This window comes from Homalodisca vitripennis, chromosome 5, assembly GCF_021130785.1.
Source record: "Homalodisca vitripennis isolate AUS2020 chromosome 5, UT_GWSS_2.1, whole genome shotgun sequence".
NCBI classification, from domain to species: Eukaryota; Metazoa; Arthropoda; class Insecta; order Hemiptera; family Cicadellidae; genus Homalodisca; species Homalodisca vitripennis.
In genome coordinates, this window is record NC_060211.1 from 36,855,613 (window position 1) to 36,874,996 (window position 19,384).

Consider the following 19,384-nt stretch of genomic DNA (forward strand, 5'->3'; position numbering starts at 1 on the left):
CTTGTACCTTTTATTTTAAGTATATAGATGAGTTCACAGATTACAAATATGTAGTATAGTCTGTATTATTGGTTCATACCTCAATTTAATTTAATGAAATTTGTATGTATGCTTCCCTTGCAATAAATATCTTTTGTACCGTTGCTGTGCTGTAAAGTATGAAGGCACATATTTTAAAATTAAAATCTTCAAGGAATGAAACTTTACTATATTGAATATTCGAGTACGTGAGTTGATTGAAAGAAATGCGTCATATATAATACATGTTTTCAGACTTTATATTTAAATAGCCATCAATAGTCAAACTTACATTAAAAATACACTGTTACTGTATTATGTTAAAAATATTTTGATCATAAAAGTGAATTTATAGAATTTTCTGTATTATCACCTTTTTTATTAAAAAGAACAGAAAGAATGTAACTAAAGAACGATGGGTACCTAGGGATAAAAGAGAAGTCCTAAGGGCCGGGAAGAAATGCTCACGTCTCTATCACAACTCTCCGCAGTAACAAATGATTCTGGAGTTTACGAGACCGAGATAGGATGTCATAACATTTACACTGTTTATTGACAACGTTTCCTCGCATAAATTCGTTGTTTATAAGCAGCCCTACTTTTACAAGACAAGCGAATTACTTTTTAATTGAAATAGTAGGAATCTACGCTTGTTACTAAATAGTATGAAATTACTTATTTTAAAAGGGAAAATATATGATCGTGGACATTGTATGATTTTATTTCTTGTTAGTATAATTCTATAATATTGTTTTGGTGGTTTTACACTGTTCATAAAGCATTTTATGTTTACAAAATGATTGTCTTAATGGTGGGCCTTCTCACTAATAATCAATACTTAGTGTATTCAATATGAAACAACAGATTTCTATTAATGAGTAATTACTTTACAGTCATTTTAATATTTATTAAGTTCATCAATGAAACAACTAATAAACCAAATAATCATGTCTCGAACAGAGAATAAAGTACAGGAGAAGACTGTGTCTGTAGGCTATATCATTGTAAAATTATGAGGTCGTTCTGTGACATCATATTCCGAGAAAGGATGTACACACATTCGGGATTCTTTACATGCTGTAAATGTGAACATAAAGCTGGCACTGCAATTTCCTATCCAACCCTTGCAATGGTGGCGTAAAATGCTTAGATGCGGTTTTCATTGGCTATATTGTTTATGCTGTTTACATACTAAAATCTCTTTAACACTTTGACTACCAGGCATTTAAAGTGTACTTTTACCTCCAGCCCAAGTGGCTTTCATCATTTTAGGCGTTCGCTACCATATGTATATATTTGATACATACAATAACTTTCACTCAGCCCATGTGTATTTTATTTATACACACGAAATGGTCATGTTTCTGCTGCTGTGTATAGCTTATCTGCACACCTATCATTACAACTAATGTCTCGTTTTGTTGGTCTGGGTCCAGACTGCCACTGGTTGCAGTGGTCCGGGGATTGGCCACCAGGGACAGCACTAGTCATTCAATGTTTTGGTTTACAAACAGAACAACAGAAAGAGGTTTAGGTGAAGTGTGGTTTGTGTAACCTAGTGCTTGTTTTAATTGTGTTCATAATGGAGTCGGATACAATTCGTGATGAAATCTGCACAAGTGGAAACGAAATGCAATGGTTGTTCCAGTCAATACCTGTGTTTGGAATGTTTTTTCAAAACTCATAAATCAGTGCCCAAATATACTCAGTAGGCCTTTACAAATGGTTTTTTTTTCAAGATAAATTTTGTGCTGTAATGTTTTTTACTACTCTTATAAAATTACATTTGTGTTTACATTAGATTGTTTACTTATTTTCCTACATTTCACAAAGAAATTCAGGTTCTTGGGGTTTTTTGTCCCATCTTGCGTACATGATTTTATTACCCAGGCCCATGTGTAATCATATTTTTACACTCATCATAAACAGCTCCCTTTGGGCATTAGGCTATTTTTTCATGTATTCACATATTCCTGTACCCATTACCAGTACAATGAGACACTTGGACCATATTGGGTAGGTTCTTAAATTTGTAACATTTTTAAAGGATAATTTCACTGTGTATAAAACAAATACACATGGGCCGCCCATAAACTTAAGTGCGTATATAAATAATACACATGGGAGTTAAAGTGTTAAGTGATCGTCAACAATTATGATACTTTTAAAGTGTTATAGAAATATATTTTAAGATATTGAAACAAACCATTACAATGTGTATTTTAATAACTAAAATGTGATTTTATATGGCAAGGTCATGTAAAATCAAAGATTTAATAACTTATAGACGTGTCATGATAATTTATTAATTGATACACTTAGTAAAAACCCAAGAATCTTGTAAGATTTTACGGAAATCTTCAGAACATTTATTATTTATGACCACCTTTTCAGATTCATTCTGCTTTCATACTCCTCCATGGCAACTGCTCTGTGTGAGGATATTATAAAACAGGAAACATAGGAGAGTCAGTAAAGTACACGGATAAATGTACTGGTAAAATGTACAAATTTCACAGTTTTAACGTAACTGTGTTTAACGTACATCCTCCAAAGTCCTTTACCTAATTTTCACTTTATGTCCCAACTCCGAAAAACACTTTTCAACGTGGAATATCCCGATGGCAATTATATCATTCAAGGCTGAAAATTTGACGTAAATATAGTTGAAAAAATATGTTATAACAGCATTAAATAAATATACTTTAACTCATAAGCAACATTAATTGCATGGTAAAATTAGTTTAATATCTAAAATATCGGGCCTTAGCTAGAAAATGTTCCCTCGTTTATCAGACCCATAACAGCTTGATGATTTACAGCGCATGTGGTTTAGTTCAGCCTATTTAACAGCAATATCAATAGTCGATTTAACACTTGGTAGTAACCAAATCATTGTGATTATTGCGTCACCAACATTAGTATACACTTTGCCTTAACCATAGCCCAATTGATAAGAAAACTGTAAATGAGTTTTTAATATTCTTAATATTGTTAATTTGAGACCTGAATTGTCAAAGTTCACAGGTCAGATATGTTTGTTTATAAACAATTAGTTTTTATAAACAAACCCAAACCTCAAAAAAGTTCGTAACCTTGAAACTGCCCAGCTAAAGATACGTAGTTATCTAACGTATCTTTACGTCGTTTTTGTTTTTATGAACATCAACTCAATTGTTTAAAGAATAAATGGCTTTGTCTAAGATAAATAAATTGTTGCAATGTTTATAAAATGTTCCATAAAATTACATATACTTTATAAGTTACCAAACTAAGTATGTCTTCCGTTTATTTAATCTAGTAAAATTGGCAAGGTCGAAATAGCATTTATTATTACTGATTTTTAAACGTGAGACGAAAATGTCAAGAAGCTAAGTTCTGGATTACAGTCATACAATTTTAGTTTTCCAAATAAAGTTGTATTTATTCATAAACCTTATTTTCGCTGTGAGTACTTTAAAATTACGCTTTTGGCATCCTAAGGCTTTGAAGATATAAAATAAATATGTTGAAGTCATAGCTAAACATTTCAGTAATCCTATGTCAAATATCTATAAAGTAAAAACGAGCAAAATTCAGCCATGTAAATAATGATAGATTTAAAATTTATTAGATGTTCCAAGTCATTATTTGTGTCTCTACCAACCGGAAATGTTCAGAGTGTAAGTTATAAAAAGAAAGAGCAGAGGCATGTCGCAGTTTTGCTGAAAACTCTGCATTACACGGGTCTTCACTTACAAAGAGCCGGGTGTGAACTTACAAAAAGAACCCAGTTTTAACTATGACCTTTGAAGTAAAATTACAAGAATAGTTCCGTTTTTTAGAATTTCTGGTATACAAATTCATTGTATACACACGTTAAAGATAAATTAAAGGTAACAATAAAAATCACATATAATGTATTTAAGGTTATAATGAAAGTATTGACATAATACGCATTTTTTACAATTGATCAATTGCAACATTCCATCAGCTTGTTAAAACATTCATCTTTAATTCTTAAAACAAAGAAACTGTTATTGAAGATTTGTGGGCACTTTTAAAAACGGTAAATATGTCAAAAGCTATGCTTACGTAAAAGTTAAGCTATTTTTGGTACTGATTTTTACACCAGCAAAACATTTTAAAAACTGTTTATAAATTTAGAATTATGAATCTGTCTAAACATGAACATGACCTGTTCATGTTTCTGATTTTTTGTTTTTTTTTTTTTTACCAAACAAACAGTGTATGAAAAGTCATATTATTTTTTTAGTTTAAAACTATATTGCTATTATGTTAAATAATATATGTTATTATCTATGACACAAAAAAGGCGAAGCAATTTCTACTGGAAGTGATACATTCCAATCTGCTCGTACCGTAAAACAGATACAACTAAACGCCGTCAGGGCCAACATGTTTATCATTTATGACAGGCACTATGTTATCCGAATACCCCCGTAATGGTACTGACAGTTGCTGCAGTGCGTCAAATCTTCTGTAAGACTGTGTCCTACCCATGTTTTCACCGTACAACAGATACAGCTAAACACTGTCCGGTGTAACGTGTTTATCATTTATGACAGGCACTACGTTATCCGAATACCCCTGTAATGGAATTGACAGTTTCTGCAGTTTGTCAAATTTCCTGAGACTATGTCCTACCTATGTTTGCCCCGTACAACATATACAACTAAACACTGTCAGGTATAACGTGTTTATCATTGATGGCAGGCACTTCAATATACGAATACCCCTGTTATATTTTTAATATGTTTCACAGGATTATTAACAACAACGATGAATAGCTCGCATGGTGTTAGACATAGTGAGTAGTATTCATCAGGAGGAAACACTGCGTCACAGAAGTATTGACAACAGACAAAATCCCGGATATGGACCCCCCTCCCTTCATACTCCCCTCCCGTTCATCACCACTGGATTTATTATTCTTTAAATGTATTCTACAGTTTAGTGATTACTTCTGTTTATGTAAAAGTCATCTTATTTTTGTTGCTGTCGTAAAGATACAATTAACTCTTTGCCAATCGGTTCATCTAAACAAAAATAAAGAATATTTAAATATTTTGAACCAGTTAAGGGATGCATAGCTATTTAACTTTATTATAATTATATTTAAGTAAATATAATCAAGGCTGGACTCTTACTACCAATTTATAAAGTATTGATAATTCAAAAGCTCTTCCATTTCAAATGCAACATATTGTTACAACATAAATCAGACTTGTCTTAAAAGAATATTTTTTTTTTTCCAAATGACCACTTTTACCTATTTAAACCCTTATCGCCGTTTAATCATTCACATTGAATAGCGTAAGCTTTCAATTTCCTTATACAATACAACACCGTCCATTAAAATGGTATACTGTAGGAAATAAAAATAATAATAAAAATAACAAGAAAACTTCATTCCAAATAAGGAATATTTTAGAGTTTATACTACATACCATGTTTATATGTTTATACTACATACCATGTTTATATGTTTATACTACATACATGTTCATACTACATACCATGTTTATATGTTTATACTACATACATGTTTATACCGTGCCAGAACTAGTCTTTTGTATTACAAAAGACTGGTTCTGGCACGGTAGAAGTAACTAGTAACTGTATCACTCTTTCAATCTTATATTTTTATGTTATCAAGAAATAAGTAATTTCAGTTCATTAGTTAATATGTAATATGGGACACAAAACTAACTATCTCAATATTTTGCATTCTGAACTTAATTTTCATAGAATGCTGTAATAAATATTGGAGCCTTTTTATCAGCCGTTGAGCAAAAAATTAAAAGTAACTAATATTTTTTTTTATTTAATATAATATTAGAGAAATTAATTTACCTGCAGAATAAGCTCGCACTCACGTAAAACAAATGAACGAATAGTGGGTATTTTAGTTTTGAAGGCGCCATAATTGTATACGATGTTTACTGTAACTCCTGCATTATTTATCTGAGACTACTTATAACAATGTATTTTTTCTCATATTTTCTTTGTTTGCCAAGAATCACTTCACTATCCATTCTAGCTTTTAATACTTCAATGGATCTCATTGTAGTATAATACAGGCGTCAAAGTGATTTTTTAATTCAGATTAGGATAGTAAACAATTAGCGCAGGATAGTATACGATAGTACGCTTGGGAGAAAGAGATAAAAATTACATAATTTTGCATGCAAAACAATGACGTCACCAGTGACTCTGGTTAATACCCAGCTCTTATGTCAATGCCCCAGAACATTGCTGAGTAGCAAAAAGTTGCACGGCCTGTGCCCAAGCTCGCCAAGCGTCCGTAACCAACTACTCCGTTGAATCACTAATTAGTTACCTCTGGCTAATAGGCTGAATTTCATACAATGACCCGCTAAATCATCGGAAACTAGTAGCGTTACTACTTGCGCCACTAGTTACCGTCGGCTAGTAAATTGTCCTCCAATAAAGAATGAACCTGCAAACACCGATCAGCAAGTGACAGTACATTACGAAAATGTAGGCCTGTGGTATTGATAAAATTGATAAAAATATTTGCTAATTAAATCAGTCAGCTAATTGGACGCAAGTGTGATATGGTGTAGTCATGGGTAAACAATCCTGTTTTATTATCTATGGATTTTACGAAAATCTGAGAACGTTGAAAAACTAAAAGGAAATGCAAACCTGCAATATGTATTAAAGTTAATGAAGTGTACAAATTTAATTTGATTGTACATATATGAAAAATACATTTCTATTCCATCCACATTTGTTATCCTAAAATATATTTCTTCATCCAGGAATGAATATGTATTTCGTTGTTATATTGATGAGTTGCAGTATCAAAATCTTAACTGATGCAGTTATAAGATTTTAAATCAACTAGCACTTTTATTGTTCATACTTTATAGAATTCTCTGTTTTTATGTACTAATGAATAAAATAATATCGCTTAAGAAAAAAAAACATATTAATTTGTTCTTGCATGATTAAAAAATAACTTTTCCAAAAACTTAATATTGTTGTATATAACTGTTTTAGCAATTCCTTACAATATCAAATTTCAATAAGTTTATCCAATTTATGAAATTAGAATCATAGATATTAAATAGTAAATAAGGCAAATAACAACTAACAAATAACGTGTTTACGTCCAGGCTTGTTATAACTGAGATAATTACAAAAAGAACATTCATTACAAAAAGATGATAGGCTGGAATACACCCTAGTAGTAAGGACGACATATGATATCTAATAAATAACAAGTGTATCTGCGGACTAGTTATAACTGAGATTATGCACTGTCATTATAAACTTCCATTACAATGGGACAATAACCTGGCATACATCCAACAGGTATAATGTGTTCTTTCGGTCTTGTTACATTGGACATTATTGTCTGCCCTACTAAACTAATTAGATAAAATTTTGAGTTTGCAATTGCCTCGGTATTACACGCTGCCAGTAGTCACCAAAAGGTTTTCGTTGACCATTAACGCAGACTTTTGAAATTTCTTACATGAAATTTATATATATATATATCAATTTATATATATATATATAAATTTCATAAATTTATATATATATAATATATATATATATATATATATATATATATATTGTAGGGAATAACATACACTAAACCGTTTCTCTAGTGTAAAATATTATTTCATGTTTAGTTTAATTTGGTTTACATTTGTATTCTTTATCTAATTCTCAATGAGGTGGCTGCATTGCTCTGTATAAACGATCGGGTAAAAGTGCACATTGTCCAAAACAATTTTAAACACCCCTTTTGTAATCACCTGACATTAAATGTTGGTGACGTCCCTGCTCGCGTCGCTGCCACTGCCCATCATTCCACAATGTGAATTCCTGCGAGATACATCTATATCATAGTTCGTCTGATCCTGACAATAACCCTTAAAGCCCTATCCAATTGTGACGTAACTGAGTTATTTCACTCACTTAAGGCGAGGTTCTTGTCAATACCTATTGCACCGCTTAAGATTTTGTGGAGTTAACCTTTTTTCCTATACAACTGTAGGGAAGTACGTGCCCTCCCTCACCCCTCCCCTCTCCCCAATGACGTGACTCTTGATATGAACTGTGTTTATAATCTATCTATGATTTCACGTGCAAGTCTATCTATAGACAGTGTGTCGACACTGTGAGAGTCTTTTGGGAACGTGATCTCAACCGAGCCGCGCTGGGTGAGTGACAGGGGCAGACGACTTCGATGAATGGCATAATTCCACTATTCAGCCCCCTTTCCTTAGATCTGCCTTTCCCTTTCCCATCCAAGCCTGCTTAATTTGTTGTTTCAATCTTTGTTTTTTCTTAAAGTGAAAATAATATAATTAGGCTAAACAGCATTCACTGTCCTCCGAACCCCACTATTTAGTTTCTAAATAATCAGTAGTCTTCCGAGCCTGAATCTACTCTTTAATATATTATTTGTTATAAAATAATTTTTTTATTGGTATTTCACTTAACCATAACACCAGTGTAGTATTCAGTATGTAAGTATTCAGTAATGCTCAACAAAATGCCGTGGAATTACATAGACTATGATCAAACCCGATGTTGCCTATATAGAATTGAAACATTTTTCCAAAATATTAGGTATGTAGGTCAGTTTTTCTCGAAATATTGCATGGAATAACAATATATTTGCAACCGTTCCTGCACCTTGAGAGATAGTTAATTAGCACTATTTTAATGTACTTACAATTTTATGTGTTGTGAGACATTGAAAGCAAATAAGATTACAAAACACAAACTATTGACTGTCGTATGAATGAAACTAGATTATAACAAATAAATGTTATTTTCTAACTAATTTAAACATAAATGGTAAGAATATGTTTAACCACACATCATTTAGCGACAAAATGTTATTATTGGTTTTCCTCCGCATACTCTGTAATATTAGAGGCAATAAATCAGATATTACAGTCTCTGCAGAACGTGATATACTGCAATATTCAGGCCATAACACTACGGTCCTCTGTGGAGTACTCGGAGAGAAACTGAACATTGTTATATCTAGTCTTTGTATGTAACAATAACTTAGTCCATTCGTTTTGTTTAAATGTTTTCAAGTACGCAAATGTACCTGAAATTTTTCATTGCTATTATAATAATAATATGCTATTGAATATTTTCAAAAAAAGATTGTTGGTTAACCGAAAATTAAATTCAGGTACGTTTCCGTAATATTTGATTGGGCAGATATATGTAAGTTACGGGCACTGGACCACCTGGTTCTTGAAATCCTCTATAATGTAAACTACACCATCTCCCTATCCTGACCGTTCCTACCCTTAAGAGCTCTCGCCCTCTTCGAGTTTATTTTAAAATACTCTTGTCTCCTCAATGTTCGATCATTTTCATAATTGAATTAATGAATATAATACTTTCAATTAGGGTCTTAGTATTTTCATGAGATTTAGCAAGAAGAAATGTTTTTTTTCGCTTGGCTCAAAAGGTATCATTGGGTTTAAAGCCTGAAATTTGTTGAACTTGATCATGGAGTATTTATAGCATTCATTTGCTCAGCATTTTTCATTAAAGGGTAAAGAACCTGAAAGCAGGTTTAAGGCTCCGTTTTGCTTTTGGACTCTGTTGCATATCAAAATACATATATTTTTTATTAAGAAGCTCTCATTGAAACTGTTTTATTATACAAAAAAAAACTCTTCTTTCCATTAACCCACTTTTGATCCTATATATATCTCTGTAATATGTGGTTCGATGGTGTGCTGTAATAGCTCCAGAAAGAGTAAAACTAACCACATCATCCATTATACTTAAAGCATATGGAGATGAAGAGGAGATTGTGTCGTAAAATCAAGGTTCTAAGTCAGAAGGAATGAATTCTAAAAAAGTTACGATTGGAGGACGTGATAAAGGAAGAAGAGGATTTTAACATAAGGACGTGTTCAGTTCTTAATAAAAGAGCTTCACCCTTAAATTCCACAAGGTGACGTGGTGTTAGTAATCCTTGTGGAAATAAAGACAGTTCTAATGCAATAAATTTTTGAAATGTCTAAATATCATGTAGGTAGTATTATCCTCATAAGATAAGTCTTGTGTAAAAAAAGATTGTCTGGGAAATTCAACATTTTGTTATGTAATGTACCTTTGAGCATTAATTACTTCTTATTCAAACATGATTTGACCTCCGGCAACATAATAGTTAACTAATAAACGTACATTGTGTTTTACTAATAAATACTTTTAATTTGGTGTTAGGAAATATTTTCTATCACCGTTGTATTTGCTCTAACAGCGAATATGCATATAACATAAAAGCTGATACTAACAATGCTTTGGAATTTTAATTAGGTGCCATTTTATATTGTTTAGAGCCCTTTTTAAAGCCTTTTAACATAATTTGTGGCATTGCATGATTCTAATAAATTCCTTTAATTTGATACGCTATTTAATCTATGCTCTATTAAATCATTTCCTTTGACTCCTTGCCTTTCCCCTGGGAGCGTAGCTTGCCACTGAATACGTGTTAAATAGTTTTTCATGTGCACTAACAACATGTAAAGTTTATTAGCTCTATTTGTAATGATATAAATAATATTAAGCCGTCCCGGGTCCTTGTTAACACTTGCATAGTATATAAATTATTAAATATCGCATTTGATAATTACTAATAAAGTTTACTATCTTCTAATAAATGTTAGAAATAGATGCTGTTGTATTTGGTTGTTGTTACCTCTCAGATTAATTTACATTTTTTTTTCTAAATAATTGAATTGCTGGGATAAAGTCAAATTAGTTTCTCAAAAACTGCTCTTCTACATGAGCTCAATAAACTCACGAAAAAATTGGTTTGGCTTTAAAGTATTTCTTTTAAAGCTTAAAGAAAATCAAAACTCTCTCAGAGCTGTATCCCAGTTAGTGACTTCGGTGATTACGAGACAACATGGTCGGTTTGTGTAAAGTTAATAGCTACAATAGATACAAAATATTTAATTAACGAATATCATATTTTAAAACAACATCAGATTTCTGTTTTCACAGAAATATTATTTATATAATATATCCTAATAATATTATGAATGTGAAAGTGCCTTTATTTGTTTGTTTCCTTTCTGTGTAAACTATTCAACTGATTGTACTGAAACTGTACATGGACATTCTAAAGGGTCTCTGGCATAAATTTAGGCATATTATTATTTCGAAAATCCTCTCTGGCCTACGCCCCACAGGTCTCTAAAGCAGCAAAAATTCCATCCTGGTCTGTAAGGTTACGAAATATTAATTGAAAGAACCTGATAATAATTTTAATCACGTTTTGTGTAAACATGTTTCTATGACAGCAAAACCATAAATTTAAACAATTTGATAATGCTTTCACAATTATGACATTTATATTATTGAAAGCATAGAGATTATAATTAAGAGATTATAAAGAGAGACAACTAATTAATTAATGAGAGACTATAATTAATGTTTATAATTTTTATTTTCTCATTATAATTTGGTATAAAGGTACTATATAAAATATTTACGATATACAGTATATCATAAATTTACTTCCATACGACAAATTTACCACTGCTAGATTTAATTATAAAAGAGGTAAAAGGCAGAAAAAGTCCATAGTTTACAATGTCTTCATTCGTTTTGTCTTACTACGTGACAATCTTAACAATATAGCAAGATAAAATACAGAACTAAGCGATCATTTAAAATTTCATCTTTTTAACTGACTACTACAAAATCACTTCCATTATTTAATTGTGTGGTCAATAACCGTCATACATAAGCCTAACGTTATTCTGTCATAGAAGATGATAATATAAATGGTTATATTTGAAATTGGTTATTATATATAATGGTCTACAAAGATCATATTATTTTCACGACATTTGCAATCGTTCATTGTGCAAGAATTACTAACATTACTTATGATATTTGCAATCTTTCACACTGTAGGATAAACTTCAATGATCAAATATTCAAAATTTTCAATTTAAAAAATCAAATTTTATTGATCATCATATTGATAATATTTATGTTTCATATATAAAAGAGATAGTTATGATTGCCATTCCAACGGTTTATATACATATTTATTTATATATAAAAATTGTCGTCCGATCTGGCTGACATGTTATTTTACGAAGTAAATATGTGATCGTAAAATCCCTTGCCGGGCCGATCGGCAGACCACAATTTACGTATTTAGAACTGCTTTATTTAGATGTGTAACGTTGGCAATCCTTACCTTTTTTTCGTTTTTAGGGAATATATTGTAGCATAGCATTTTATTGTAATAAAAATGTATTCATTACAATTTATGAACACTCCTTATATTTTGTTAATTATTTCAAGTTCCCAATCATAAGGTTGAATACCAAACTGTCGATAATTATCGTTACATTAACAAGTTAGCCTTGTAACCAGGCAGTTGATTTGCAAAGTACAGCAATGATATTTTTTATATTTAGAAGGTCTTCGGTTCAGTAAAAAAAGTTCAAGACTTTGCCGCTAGGTTATGTTAGTTTCCTGAAACATATGTTTTACCACAGTTGTAAAACTGCGTAGTTGTCCTTCCGATCGGCCGACACCTAACTTTAAATAATATAGCCTGGCCGTCGTACAGATCGGCACCGCAGGTCACGCAACGTGTTATATAACTAAACATAGCAGAGCTTTGTAACATAATATAAACACAATATTAATTATTGAAATCGCACTAAAGAATACACAGGTCATAATATGTCTGCACTGACCGACCTACTACTGAGAACTTACCACAGGCAAATAGAAATGGGTCACGTTAAAAAAATGTGAATCAGGATATAGTTTTGACTTTTTATATTTTTATTATTGGTTCATTCTAGATGCATCTTGAAACCATATAGTGATTCCGCAATGGATTTTTAGATATCTATAATCTGTTTCATAATTTATGTATTCTTGTTACTTCATTATTTTAGAATTGGCAACCAGTTTGACAGATAGTTTAATGATAACAGTGTTACTGATTTCTTGTATCATTACATGATCCTGTTTTCTCCACAATCCATTCATCGTCAAAAAGAAAATTTAAACAAAGGGGATCTTAATCATAGAAATACGAACATATATCCATACAATCTAGAAGACTATACTGTCTTAAATCCAACCTCATTACAAAATTATATTTATACACACTCCAATTTTGCGTTTGAAATATAATTTATTAGACCTAGAGGTGAAAAACTTTAAATAATAAATACTCACACTTTTGCTTAAACTCTGATCCTCTTAATCATGAACACAGTAAATTAGGTATCTGATGTACTGATTTTTTTATACGATATATATGACAAGTTCCACTTTTAAAATATCAGAGGACCCTATCATATTACATCACATACTTACTTCTTACTTTCACTAAGAAAAAATTAACTTCTAATTTGTAGTTCGTTGATCTAAAATAGTTCAAATATTAGGGCCTACTAAAATCGTCGGAGGTATTCAAATATATACACCGAATCTTGCATAAAAATTGCCAGTGAAGCCGCGGGTATATGCTAGGAATATTATAAAGTGCCTCTGTTTGATTTTTTTTTATTTCACGCATAAACTATTTAACCGATTGTACTCAAATTTTACATGGGCATTCTTACGGTTCCTGGGATGAATAGAGGCGTATGTTTGTATCTAACACTCCTCCGGGCTACGCCGAACTGGTTTATAAAGCGGTAAAACTTCCCAACTTGGTCTTTAGAGTTAGCGCGAAATATAATTTAAATAGTCTTTTTAATTTTATTAAATGTTCTGTGTAAACATTGTATAATGACAGCTCAATCATATGTTTCTTTAATTTAACTCCTATTTTAAATTTGTTTACATTTATAGAGTGAAATCATAACCAAAGTAAAAACACTTCTGACTTCAACATTCTGACAATAAGGTTAACCAATTTATTTGTGTAATTTATAGAATTAAATTGTGAATCTAAACATGTAAGGTTATTATATTTGTTTACTTAGACATTGTGGGGTACCATATTCACAGTAAATGAAGGTCAAACATGGAGAGAGTGTTAAGTGTAGGTTACACATGGATGACAACTGTCATAATGTAAGTATTGAAATGTGTTAATATTATAGATGTAGATTTTAATTTTCAATTGCAATAACTATATATCTATACTATTTATAAAACTGTACAATTTTGATTCCATGCTCATTACATTGCTTTAGATATATAGGCCTATGTATATTGTTTCTCGAGGCAAAATAAAAAAATAATATAATGAATTAGAACTAGAAGTGCATCATCAGAAACAAACATTACTCGCATTTCTTCTTAAACCTTTGGCCCTCATTATAATGAGCAATGAAAACTGGGTACCTGATGCATGATATATATATATACAACTATCATGTTGCATCACAGGTGTTTTATTAAGAAAGCTATGAACTTTGACTTTGGAGCTCCTCTACATTGATCAAAAATAGGCTGTACTGTAATCGTAAGAGCTATTAAATAAATACACAGAATATTGTACAGAAATTGTGGGATAGCCGCGGGTATGTGCTAGTTACAATATATTCAAAGACGGAGCAACGAATTATTATATAATTAACCCTCTAACTGCTGGCCAATGATCCTAATACACTAGGCACGGTTTAAATTGTTTATTAACTCTAAAAACCCACTATTATTGTCATGATTTAATAAAAACATGTCTGGCAAAACCTGAAACAATAGTAATCAAGTGCTTTTTTGTAGCAAATATAAAATGCAAAACGGGTGTTTGTGGTCTGATAAACGAACAAAGATACTCTGATTCCGTCAATTTCCATCCAAGCCAGTCACCGTTATCTTAAGGTGAGCCCTCCCGCAACCTTTATCGCAGACCAGTAATTCTCATAAGTGCACACCAAAACGAAAAAGTCCCTCGCGTTGGGCGCGGTAACCCGTAATTCCAAGGCCACCTCCGCGTCTGAGACTAGCGCCTTAGAGCACACAGCCATCTTGACTCGATTTCTTACGTGTGCAGATAACTAGCTAATGTAGGATTTCGCTTTATCAGCTCTCACGCACTTATCATCCCAGCATGCGTCACGTTCGCTATTCGTAACCATTATAGGGTTAACAACAGATTGTTTGAAAACTAAGGAATGATTGCAATCTTGCATGTATAAATCTGATTACTATCCATACCCATTTCGAAATTACAAAAGGGGTTTCCCCACTCGTACGATCGGATCAGGAATCGGATCTGAATAACATAGCCTATGACGGTATTCTTATCACAGAAATACAACATAGAGTGATATTTTTTACAGTACAAGGACGATATCACTGTTATCATTATCCTGAGAACAAATACTGCTCGACCTAATGGTAATCTGTGTAGTCGGGATTTTAAAGGCTAACTCAAAAGCACATAAAGCATTTTACCAGACAAGTATTCGCTAAGCAGATATCTGGCTCGGTAATCAGGGTTGTAGAAACATGTGCACTTGAAAATTTCTGATGAACCGTATCGGTGGATTTGAGGAAAGCAGGTTATGGATGTTGATAGTATATTGTCAGATAGTGAGTAATATTGAAGTGTAACCGAGCCAGCTGTACTCGTGAATTCAAGGCGTATTCCCTACAATTTGATAGTTTTTATAGAATTTATTTTGGTGGAGCTAAGCGGGGGTTCTACGGGCCTTAAGTTTGCATTATACGACCTATTCTAGAAGGCTTTTGGTGCATGACACCCAAAATCCATTCTTCTGCAGATGGTGAGAAGAAGAAAGAGCAAAGTTGGTACAGTAGATACCATCTACCATTGTCTGCATAAACCAATTCTGAGAACACCAATTGTAATTAGCAGACATGGCATTTCTAACAGTGATTATAATCATCTTAAAAATAAAAAAGGATAATGAGTCATAGTTGTGACCAGATAAATTAACTAAATTGCACTAGACAACTTTAAGAACTTTCTAGGACAAGTAATGATGAAAATAGTCCCAAGAGGAAGCGACAATGTTTGGCCGGGAGGTATTATATTAGATAAGAGTCCCGCTCAAAAGCACTACTTAATTAATTAGAACTTGCTTCGCCAATTAAAAAGATCAGATATTTTTCTATTAAAGTTAATCTAGTTAACCATTAATGGGTAACCTTAGAGTTTATAGATATTTTGATAAATATATTTATAATTAATATATATTAGGAAGTTGGTGACTGGAAATTGCTACACCAGTCATACCGTCTGTTTGCTATTATTTCAAATCGTAATAGTGCCAATAAAAAGGATTTCAGATATGCAATTTGTTTAATGCCATTATAACATAAAAATATAAAAATTACCAACACGTGTAGTACATACGCTTGTTTTGTCTCATATGCGCTAATTAGAAACAATATAGAGGATTTAAAAAGATCAGGGCTTCGACTTATTGGAAAATGTAGACACATTCCATGATTCGGAAATCGGTTCGGAGATCGAAGTTAAGTATAAAAGTTTACATTGTCATATAACAAGGGGATTGCTCCTTGTTATTAAGCCGAACATTAGGAAGGTTGTGGGTAGTCTACAGTCTACAAGAGGCGCTTCTTATATATAATATTCTTATTCAATATTGTGATTAATAATCAAGTTATTATTTTTTCAGTATAATTCAAAAAATATAAAATTAGTTGCAACCAACTAAACAATTGAGACTCAAAACTATATGTATTTGAGATGTATCACTCCAAATAAACATCAGGGTTGTTTCAATTATTCACATCATTTAGTAGAATAATTAATGTTTTATTTTTTTTTTCACTTAGGACAAGAAGCTGAGAAATTATATGTAGCCCTAAAAGGACTGTGACATTATAAACTCCGATTTTATTTACTACACGGAAAATGAGACTGATCACCTCATTTTAATATTCATCAGTTTTGGAGCTCGCCCAAAGTTGTCCGATTTATCGAGATGGGAGTATGATTAGTGTTATAGTACTGCTGTTTGCATTGTTGGCGAACAGATGAGTCTACTGATAGGCGAAGCTCAACCTTGACCTAGAGAGCGCAACGATCTTAGCCTCTACGTTGCCGTTGCCGTTGCCGTTTGAAGTTCCGCCTGTTGAGGTATGTCGATTGTGAGGAATAGCGAAGCCGTTCATCACCTTTTGGTCTTCTCAACTGTCGCTGGACTTTTGAGAGGAAAGCAGTGTTTCATATTATTTACTTTGTTTTCAAAATAAGACACTTCAAGAAAAATGTGCCCAAAATATCTTATCCTAAATCCTGCTTAACCAGGCCGGCTTGTAGATAGAATAAATTTTAACTCATTTGTAATATAGTAATCGATGAATTGTTATTGATAATTTATTTGTATGTAAGTTGTGTAACTTTATATGATTGATTCTTGAAGCTTTAATTTCGTTACAATACCATGATGGGCTTCATTCCTGAAATGGAAGTAAGCTACATACCGAATCATTCAGTACGTAATACGAGCGGTGGTAAGACCAGGTGGGGTAATTGTACGCATTGTTAACCCAAATGATGATTATTCCGAGAAAGTGCAAGATTAGGTAATAAAAGATATATGAACTTAAATGTTTACAATTTTCGTGGTTCATTACCTATTCTCTCTATTCTGAAATCATCGCTCAGCGGAATCACTGTAACCTGAGAGGGTTGATTAAATACCTGTTTAGAGCCAACGACTCATCCAGAATTCATTTTACCACTAAACCATGTTATATTATTAAAGATTAGATGTAATAAAAATTTCATTCCATTTGTTATAAAATATCAGTCCTAGAAAGATAGATTTTTCTTAACTTATTCTAAGTTATTGTTTATTTTATTTGGATTATAAACCATTTATACAAAACTACAGATAATACCTGACCTCGTATGGTCTCTTTAACGGTAAAAATAAAAGCGGATTGAAGTGTATTAAATTTACTGTATTTCTGGTGTATTTAAATCATACTCACAAAATAATGTCAAACTATACAAGCAATAGCATTTAAAAGAATTACACTCAATTATTTTGAAATAAAATTTAATGAAAAACTTTAATTGATCTCTCTAAAACTCTTTGAGTGCCGCTGGCATTTTCCCAAGTCATATGCATAAAGTGCCGGGTTGCTTTTTTTGTTTTTTTTTTTTTTTTTTTTTTTGTTTTTTTGAAGCTTTTTGGAACATAGATGTTATAAAATAACTATCCAACAGATTTTCACATTTTTGCTGTTTTTTTCTAATGAAATGTAGAATGTGACACACATTATTTCAAACAAAATTTGCTTTATAAAAATATAAAACTTTTAGTATTTACACAATTTCTTTTACTTTTTTATAAAATGTTAAGTTTGAACCTATTTTGAGTGTATACGGTATTTTTTTAGATTTTTTTCCTTTATACCATGATAAAGGCCATAGGATTCGAAATAAAACCCATACAAAACATATGATTCTACAATAACAACAAACATGTCATTGTAATATGTATAAACAAAATGCTGCCCGGTGCCGACATTTTGTAAATTGTACTTCATTTGTCAGAGTTTAGAAATTACAAAGTAATAGTGTAGTTTTCACAATACATCAAATAAAATATCAAGCTAACACAAATAAGTATGATTAGTAAATGTAGAGACAAATACTTGTTTACATTTCTTTTGTGTGAGGGTCAGCAACTTTGTAAAAACCAGCATAACCCTATTATATTTTCACTGCAAAACTGACGTTTTCAGCTTGGACACAACTCAAGTCACTACATTACTTCTATAAAGAAATACGGTAAAACACTTTATAATTTAGATAAATTCCTGAAGATGAATTCCCAGAATTCGAAATGTACATTGTACGAAAATTAAAAAAGTTCAAAAGTGTTAAAAAGGTTTATAATTATATACATATTTACTATTTTAGTTTGTATTTACTCAAATACTTGGTTATCGGCACATAAACAACAAGAATGGTCGCTACGCAACACGTAAGTCGTGACTGGTAGACAAAATCATCGTGTAGGTATTTTGGTATTATCGCAGCGCACTATTTTTAGGCGAGTTTTCCTTATCGGGGACCAAAATAAACTTCATTATACGTTCCTAATATTTTCCTTCTTCGATAATGAATCGAAAAATACTCGATGAATCATACTTTCTATCGCCAAATCACCATCGAATATGCCTAGACGAGCGACACTTCAAGTAGGCCTAGACGTGCGAATCACGTGTCACTTTCGAATAATAAAATGTTGTTCTTTTAGTTTTTGTTTGCAATGATTAGAGTAATAACTTGTAGATTTCAAAATATGTAAAAAAGTGTGTTCTTGTTAATACTGTAATTTATTTTGTCCCAGAAAAGGAAAACTCGTCAAAAATAGTGGCCTCCTGATGAGTACCCAAA

General features: G+C 31.8%; 1 long non-coding RNA gene across 1 annotated transcript; it reads left to right on the plus strand.

Moving 5' to 3' along the window:
- The first annotated feature begins 13,916 nt into the window (after positions 1-13,916).
- On the plus strand, positions 13,917-17,321 carry LOC124363818. The gene is made up of 2 exons (XR_006922558.1): positions 13,917-14,103; positions 16,804-17,321. It is a non-coding gene; the product is annotated as an uncharacterized LOC124363818 (long non-coding RNA).
- Positions 17,322-19,384: the final 2,063 nt, after the last annotated feature.